Source organism: Psammomys obesus, unplaced genomic scaffold (assembly GCF_907164565.1).
Source record: "Psammomys obesus unplaced genomic scaffold, mPsaObe1.curated_primary_1811, whole genome shotgun sequence".
Classification (NCBI taxonomy): Eukaryota; Metazoa; Chordata; class Mammalia; order Rodentia; family Muridae; genus Psammomys; species Psammomys obesus.
Window position 1 is genome coordinate 18,713,349 of NW_026596040.1, and position 7,843 is coordinate 18,721,191.

Below are 7,843 nucleotides of genomic sequence, written 5' to 3' on the forward strand. Positions count from 1 at the left end.
CAATATTCCATCCGACATTAATTTATTCAGCAAATGATTATTAGCCACTTACTATGTACTAGGTATTGAGATTGCAGTGGTCTATATTTCCAAAACCCTACACTTTTAGGGATGTCTGGGTGACTCAGTGGACAAAGGTGTCTGCCATCAAACCTGGCAGCATGAATTCAGACCCTGGATCTCATGTGGTAGAAGCAGAGAACTGGCTTTCACAGTTGCTCATAGATGAACACAAAACAAATACAATTAATAATTAACAAAAGCTGAAGACATTTTATTTGGGACTTAATTTCATTTTAAGCAAAGACCTCAAATCATGTAAGAATTTTTCAGGTGACCCAGAAGCCCCTAAAATGGCCCTTTTTTTAAAAAAAAAATAAACTTTCAAAAATAATTTTTCCATAAATACGTTTGAAACGTTGGAGTCTGAATCAAGAGTTGCATTTTAATATTAACACTTAAAAGAGAGATAAACAGAGCAGGCTCCAAGGGAAGTGATCCTGCCTGAATATCATCTGACCACAAGTGGGAGGACAGAGGAACCACTGAGCTGTTGACAAGTGGTGATAAATAAGTATTTGTGCCAGAAATTTGCTTCATCGACCCTACTCTGCTACACGAGTCGGCATCTTAGACTCTTCCCTGGAATGGCGCTGGTAGGACATTTATGACAATAACAATTAAAGAGAACCTCTGTACAGACAAACATATCAGATATGAATCCTTCTTTGGCTAACTCGACAAAGCCACACCCCATGTTCTTTGCTGTCCAGCTGTCATTTGACCAGGCTGAATTTTGGCCAGCACCTCTGTTCTTGCCAGCATGCTCAACTCTGTAAATGGCTGCTACAGAGCACTGCTCTGCTGAATTGGGATACAGTCAGTACATATTGAGAGCGACTTGATAGCTGATGTTTATTTTGACAAATGAAATGCAGTCCTAGAGTCCAATACAGTCCACCCTCCAAGCTGCTCATGATCATGGTGTGCAAAAACACTGCACTCTCCCTTTGCTGGTGACCGAATGAAAATGTGCAGCCATATTTCCAAAATCCAAAAGTGACCCAACAATTAAAATAGTCTTTTTTTTTTCCAGAGTAAGGGACCTGCATGCCTCAGCATTTTTTTTTTTTTTTCATTTCAAAGCTGAATAGTGTATTTCCAAACCATTTTCTCATTAAAGGAAATTTGTTTTCCTAAGCTTGCTTCGATTCATTGCCTTTGATTCTTTGACTACTCTGTCGAGTCTTGGTCAGGATAGTTTATTTAGCCCACATTATCATTTTCCTGTTGCTGATAAAATGTCCTAGTTAATTAGTAGCAGCCAGGAAATGCATCCATTTCAATTATTTTTGAGATGTGATAAAATAACAAATCCTCATTTAAAAATCATATTAAAGGAGTCAGACCTGAATGCTAAGCCACACTTAATATAACTCCCTTCAGTGAAAATATGCTGCCAGAAAGAGACTGAAGAATAGAGGGTTCTTCTGGAATTGATAATCACTTATTGGGTGGTTTCCTGGGGAGTGTTTAAATATCAAACTATGAGTGTTTGATTGCGGCTAAGAATTCTAAGAATCTTTCACCGAAGTCTCATGAATGAAACCTGTTATGTGTGCTTGTATGTGCACTGTGTACTTGTTCATATGTATGCACACGTGTGTGCTGGGTTAGAGGCTTTTCTTGGGTAGAAACGGCATTTGCTCGAGTCTACTCATCCCCGAAAGGAACCCATATAGACCAAAGAAAAGACTGCACTGAGGTTAAACTTGGTGAACCAATGAGTTTTATCGGAGTAACTAGTAAGTAACCGCAGTATGGGTGAGGGGTTCTTACAAGGAATAAAAATAACTCAAAAGCAGGCGCATCCCCAAAATGTCCACCAATATCTGGGTGATGACTCACAGAAGCTAAAACCCTAGAGCTCTCTGTGCAATTTTAAGGCAGCTCAGTGGGTCCAAGTGTGTCTGACCTCTCAGAAGCATGGCTGCTCAGTCTCTTCCTCCACGAGTTGTTTAAGACGTCTACAAGTCTGTGGAGGGGCCTTCGAGAGTCTTGCATGTTTTCACTTTCCCAGACATAAAACCCTCGAGTCTCATGAGCCTTCATCTCCTGAGTAGTTTTTACAGGGGGAAAAAAATACGAAGTCTCAATTCAGGGAAAATGAAAATACAGCAGTATGTGCACACGTGCCTGCACCTATGGAGGCTGGAACTCTGCATCTTATTTGTTGGGACAAGGTGTCTCACTGAACCTAGAACTTACTGATTTGACTAGGCTGGGGCTGTCCACTGAGGATCAGGGGTCTTCCTGTGTCCATAGCACTGAAATTGCAGCAGCACATCCAACACACACAGACACACAGACACACAGACACACAGACACACACACACACACACACACACACACACACACACACACTTATCCATCTCTCAAGTCTGTTTAGTAATGCATTTATGTGCACGTGTCCAGGGTTGACCTCTTGGGATTAGACATCCTATTCAGGAGCTCATTCCTGGAAGAAACTAATTCTTCCTCTCTCAGCAGCAAGTAATCATCTGTAGCTTTTCATCCAGGTTGGGAACATATGAAATTTCCATTTTCCATGTTGGCAGTTCATCTGGTGTTGTCATTATGCTAGTCTTATTTGAGCAACTGTATTGCTGAGATTTTATGGGTATGTTTTCCCTGTCATAGCTGGAATATACTATCTGGTGGCAGGTGTCTTGGCCCTCTGGCTCTTAAAACCTCTCTACCTTCTCTTCCCTAATTTTTCCTCCGGAAACAATATGGCCTGTTACTATTCCATTGGTAGCCTTTTAGAACCTGCAAGTAAGGCCCTGCTGCTGAAGACACACACATTTTGGGCACAGGACTTGGAGGAATCAAGATGGAACTGATTTGGAAGCCTCTCCCTCAGGACTGGCCCTCATAGCATCCAAAGGTGCTAGCAATCTGCCAATGAAGAGTAGCAATCAGTAGTCCTACCAAGCTGTAAAGCCAATGCAACCATAATGATGACCAGAGCAGCAGGATCTACCCACTGGTGCAGTAATGGCATTTTTAAAAAATTATTTAATTATTTTTATTTTTATTAATTACAGTTTATTCACGTTGTATCCCCCCTGTACCTCACTCCCTCCTCCCCTCCCAATCCCACCCTCCCTCTTCCCCATTTATGTCCCTCTCCCAGTCCACTGATAAGGGAGGTCCTCCTCCCCTTCCCTCTGATCCTAATCTATCAGATTTCATCAGGCTTGGCTGCATTGTCTTCTTGCCTGGTAAGGCTGCTCCCCCCTTAGGGGAAGGTGATCAAAAAGCAGGCCAATCAATGCCTGTCAGAGACAGTCCCTGTCCCCATTCCTGTGGAACCCAACTGGAAACTGAACTGCCATGGGCTACCTCTGTGCATGGGTTCCAGGCCATCTCAATGAGTGGTCCTTGCCTGAGTATCAGTTTCAGAAAAGACCCCTGTGCCCAGACATTTTGGATCTGTTGCTGTTCTTGTGGAGCTCCTGTCCTCTCCAGGTTTTACTATCTCCCCCTTCTTTCATAAGATTCCTGCACTCTGACCAAAGTTTGGCTATGAGTCTCAGCATCTGCCTTGATACCCTGCAGGGTAGAGCCTTTCAAAGGCCCTCTGTGGTAGGCTCCTGTCCTGTTCCCTGTTCTCTCCCTCCTCCAATGTCCATCCTCTTTGCCTTTCTGAATGAGGATTGAGCATCTTAGTCCTCCTTCCTGATTAGCTTCCTTAGGTGTACAGATTTTAGCATGTTTATCCTATATTATATGTCTAATATCCACTTATGAGTGAGTATATACCCTGTGTGTCTTTCTGCTTCTGGATACCTCACTCAGGATGATCTTTTCCAGTTCCTACCATATTTCATGATGTCCTTGTTTTTTTTTTTGTTTTGTTTTGTTTTTTTATCTCTGAGTAATATTCCATTGTGTAGATGTACCACAATTTCTCTATCCATTCCTCAACTAAGATAAAATCTTCAACAAATGGTGCTGGTCTAACTGGATGTCTACATGTAGAAAAATGCAAATAGATCCCTACTTATCACTCTGCACAAAACTAAAGTCCAAGTAGATCAAAGACCTCAATATAAAACCAGACACACTAAACCAGTTAGAAGAAAAAGTGAGGAAGAGCCTTGAACTCATTGGCACAGGAGACAACTTCCTGAACAGAACACCAACAGCACAAGAGCAACAATCAATAAATGGGACCTCAGGAAACTGAAAAGCTTCTGTAAAGTAAAGGACACTGTCGTCAAAACAAAACAACTGCCTACAGATTGGGAAAGGATCTTCGCCAAACCTATATCTGACAGAGGGCTAATATCCAGAATATATAAAGAACTCAAGAAGTTAAACAGCAACAAATCAAGTAATCCAATTAAAAAATGGGGTACAGAGCTAAACAGAGAATTCTCAATAAAGGAATATCGAATGGCAGAGAAAAACTTAAAGAAATGTTCAACATCCTTAGTAATTAGGGAAATGCAAATCAAAATGACCCTGAAATTTTACCTTACACCCATCAGAATGGCTAAGATGAATAACTCAAGTGACAACACCTGCTGGAGAGGATGTGGAGTAAGGGGAACCCTCCTCCATTGTTGGTGGGAATGTAAACTTGTACAAACACTCTGGAAATCAATCTGGAGCTTTCTCAGACAATTAGGAATAGCGCTTCCTCAAGATCCAGCTATACCACTCCTAGGCATATATCCAAAAGACGCTCAGGTACACAACAAGGACATCTGCTCAACCATGTTTGTAGCAGCTTTATTTGTAATAGCCAGAAGTAGTGGCACTCTTATCTTGGGGGTAACCAATATTTTTGTACTTTGACATAAGACTCATTCCATAGAATGGAATTTATGCCTGGTGCCAAAGATCTCACCCATGGCTGGAGAGGTCGTAGACCTCTGAGGGAAACCTACTACTGTGATTTTTTTTTCTAAATGAGTATAATTTCTAACTGCAGTGTAAATATTTATCTTTGAACCCTCAGACAAGTAGAGCTCTCACATCTCATCAAAAAAAGCATGTTTTTTTTTTTTTGGTTTTTTTTGCAACAACAAATGGAGACTATCACAGAGATCCCCAACTGAACAAATGCAGAGAAGAAGGGACTGTGTTTGCCTAACCCCACCTGCTACACGCGCAGCTCAACCCCCAGTTAGCATGCAATGCTAACCTGTCCTTTTCATCTCACCGTTAAGGAATTATTTCAGGTTTCCTTGTCTTCTCCTTTGTTTGACATCTGAGAATGAAACAAGAGTGTTCTGCAAGTTCCGGGGAAGGGCTCTAATCTTGAATAATAAATTTTCAGTTATAAGTTGCTCTGACACACATAAAGGTGTGAGAACTATCGGTTTATCAGAAATTTCAAAATGAGGTAAAGCTTCGTGAACACTCTAATACCTCAAACTGTTTCAGCTACTTTAGCAAGTCATCAGAATTCAATAACCAAATGGTGTTTCCAATGGTACAAAGATTCTACAGCGTTCCTGGGCCCAGATGCCATAGTTACAAATGAGAAGAGGCCAACACCATAAGTGGGTTTTTGTTGCATGTAGGTCTAGCTTAAAACCAAAGGCGATCTGGGAAAGCCTCAGGCTGAGATGACAATTGCTGTGTCTAGTTTGTTTAGACTCTGGTGAGGCTTGTAGACTTTCACAGAGTTTTTGGGTTACCTTCTCCTTCCTCTGCTATAAATCCCCCCCCCCCCCGTGACTGTTAGAGATGCCCACATTCAAGGACAAGGCACTGTGTAACAACAAGATTTAATTAAGGACCCAGGAGGTGGTGAAGATTTAGCGTTATGCAATCAAATGAAATATTCTTCTGCAGTGTTTTGTTTTCTTAACAAATTACCGAAGTTGCCTGGGAAGAAATTTAATGGAGAATAAACCCAAGTGATTAAATCGAGGGTGGCAACGTCTGTGACCTTTTCAGAAGGCACCTTGTTTTCCATTTTCATGTGAATCCATTTCAAGTGCAACTAACTTCAAAAATACCACAGAGGCGGCTGCGTGTAGTGGCACTCAGGAGGCAGAGGCAGGTGGATCTCTCTGGGTTCTAGATGAGTCTGCTGTAAATAGCAAATACCATGCAGTTGGGGCTCCATACTGAGACCCTGTCTCAAAGAAGGGGTTGGGGAGGAAGAAGAGCCTAGGCTTGGTGGTGCATACCAGCCATCCTCACCCTTGGGAGACTGAGGCAGGAAGATCATAAGCTTAATCCAGCCTGAGCTGTATTCTAGCACAGCTTTATATATATATAAAGTGAAAAATTGTTTCAGGACAAAATTCAGAATTTCTCAGGAAGGAGTAAATAAGGCTGGTATCTACTAACACAGCAAATACTATTTCAGTGAGCCCACTACATTTAAAAGTTTCAAGTGTTTGCTTTGCAAGAAGAGCTCAGAAAGCCACGGGTTCCAGTTCTGGTCTCAGTCATTCGTACCTTCACTCATTCACTCACTCAGACTCTCCACACACACGTGGCAAACTATGTTCTAAGACTGTAAGTTACTACTGAGGGAGGAATGCACGCATTGCAAAGGTGCACCATGCTGTAGGGCCAGGACACTGCTAATCTAGGCCCCTTCAGTTTTCCCGGTGGGAGAGAAGAATGCAGGGAAGTCATGAGGATGCAGGCGGCACAAGATTGGGGGCATGAGAAAAAGTCAGTGTGTATAAGAGCAGCAACCCCGCATAAGCTTTGAGTAAATATATCTAAAGCCAAGTCCAAACCTTGGCTTTAGATATAACAGAACTCCTGGCAGAAAAGGCTGAATTCTCTAAAAGAGACTTCAGATGTGTCAAGACTGAAGGCAATCCAGCTTGAAGGAGTCCCTTTTAGCCAAATTTCTGACAATTTGAGTATGTAAAGGGGTGATAATGACAGCTTATAAAACATAAAATCAAATATAAAACTATTAATGTATAATTATTCAATTATTATACATGAATACATCTAAAGTTTGGTGGCAGATGAAGGTCTCATGTAGTTTCAAGTTATCTTCCAACAAAAAAAAAAAAAAAAACCCTATTCATTAAGAAGACAAAGGGCATAATAGGCCGTGGATCCCTGGCAGACAAGTGATCAGCATTAAAGAGCTTAGTGTCGTTAGTACATATTGAAACTCTGTATTATATTAGAGCAGCCACTGAGAACAAAACAGGGTTTCTTGCCTAACATAGAAAGTGCACAGGTATCATGAAGAGAAATCAGGACCATCGGAGCTGAAGCACATGTTCCACAGTAACGGGCCTGTCATCTTCAAGCTTAACATCATAAAAGTCAATGGAAGAATGAAAACCTTGTTCCGGGCCAAACGAAATGAAGCAGACACTGTAATCAAAGACAGGGCTCAGCTTGGATCTTTGGCTGCAAAAAAACAATACAAAACAAGCAAGCAAAAAGCCCACCATTTTTTGGATATGTTTCATAAAACATGAAGAGTGTCTGAGGAGAGAATTAATGTGAAATTCCTTCATTTGATGGCTATAGTATGTGCATGTCAGGAAATTCTCTGATTTTAAACAAACCCTCTAAAGTATTTGAGGACAATGGTGGTTGTATCCATGATATGTGCACCCAATTCAAATTCAAATAAAAAAACAGTTTCTTGTATTAAATTTCAAAATATTTTTTGAACAAGCTCAAAATTCTTTCATAATGAACAATAAATCCAGTAGTTTAAAAATAAGAAGTGGAGGGTCAGGCGAGAGTGGCACAGGCCTTTATTTCCAGCACTCCGGAGGCAGAGGCAGGTGGGGCTCTGGGTCTTCAAGGAAAGCCTCGTCTACAGAAGGAG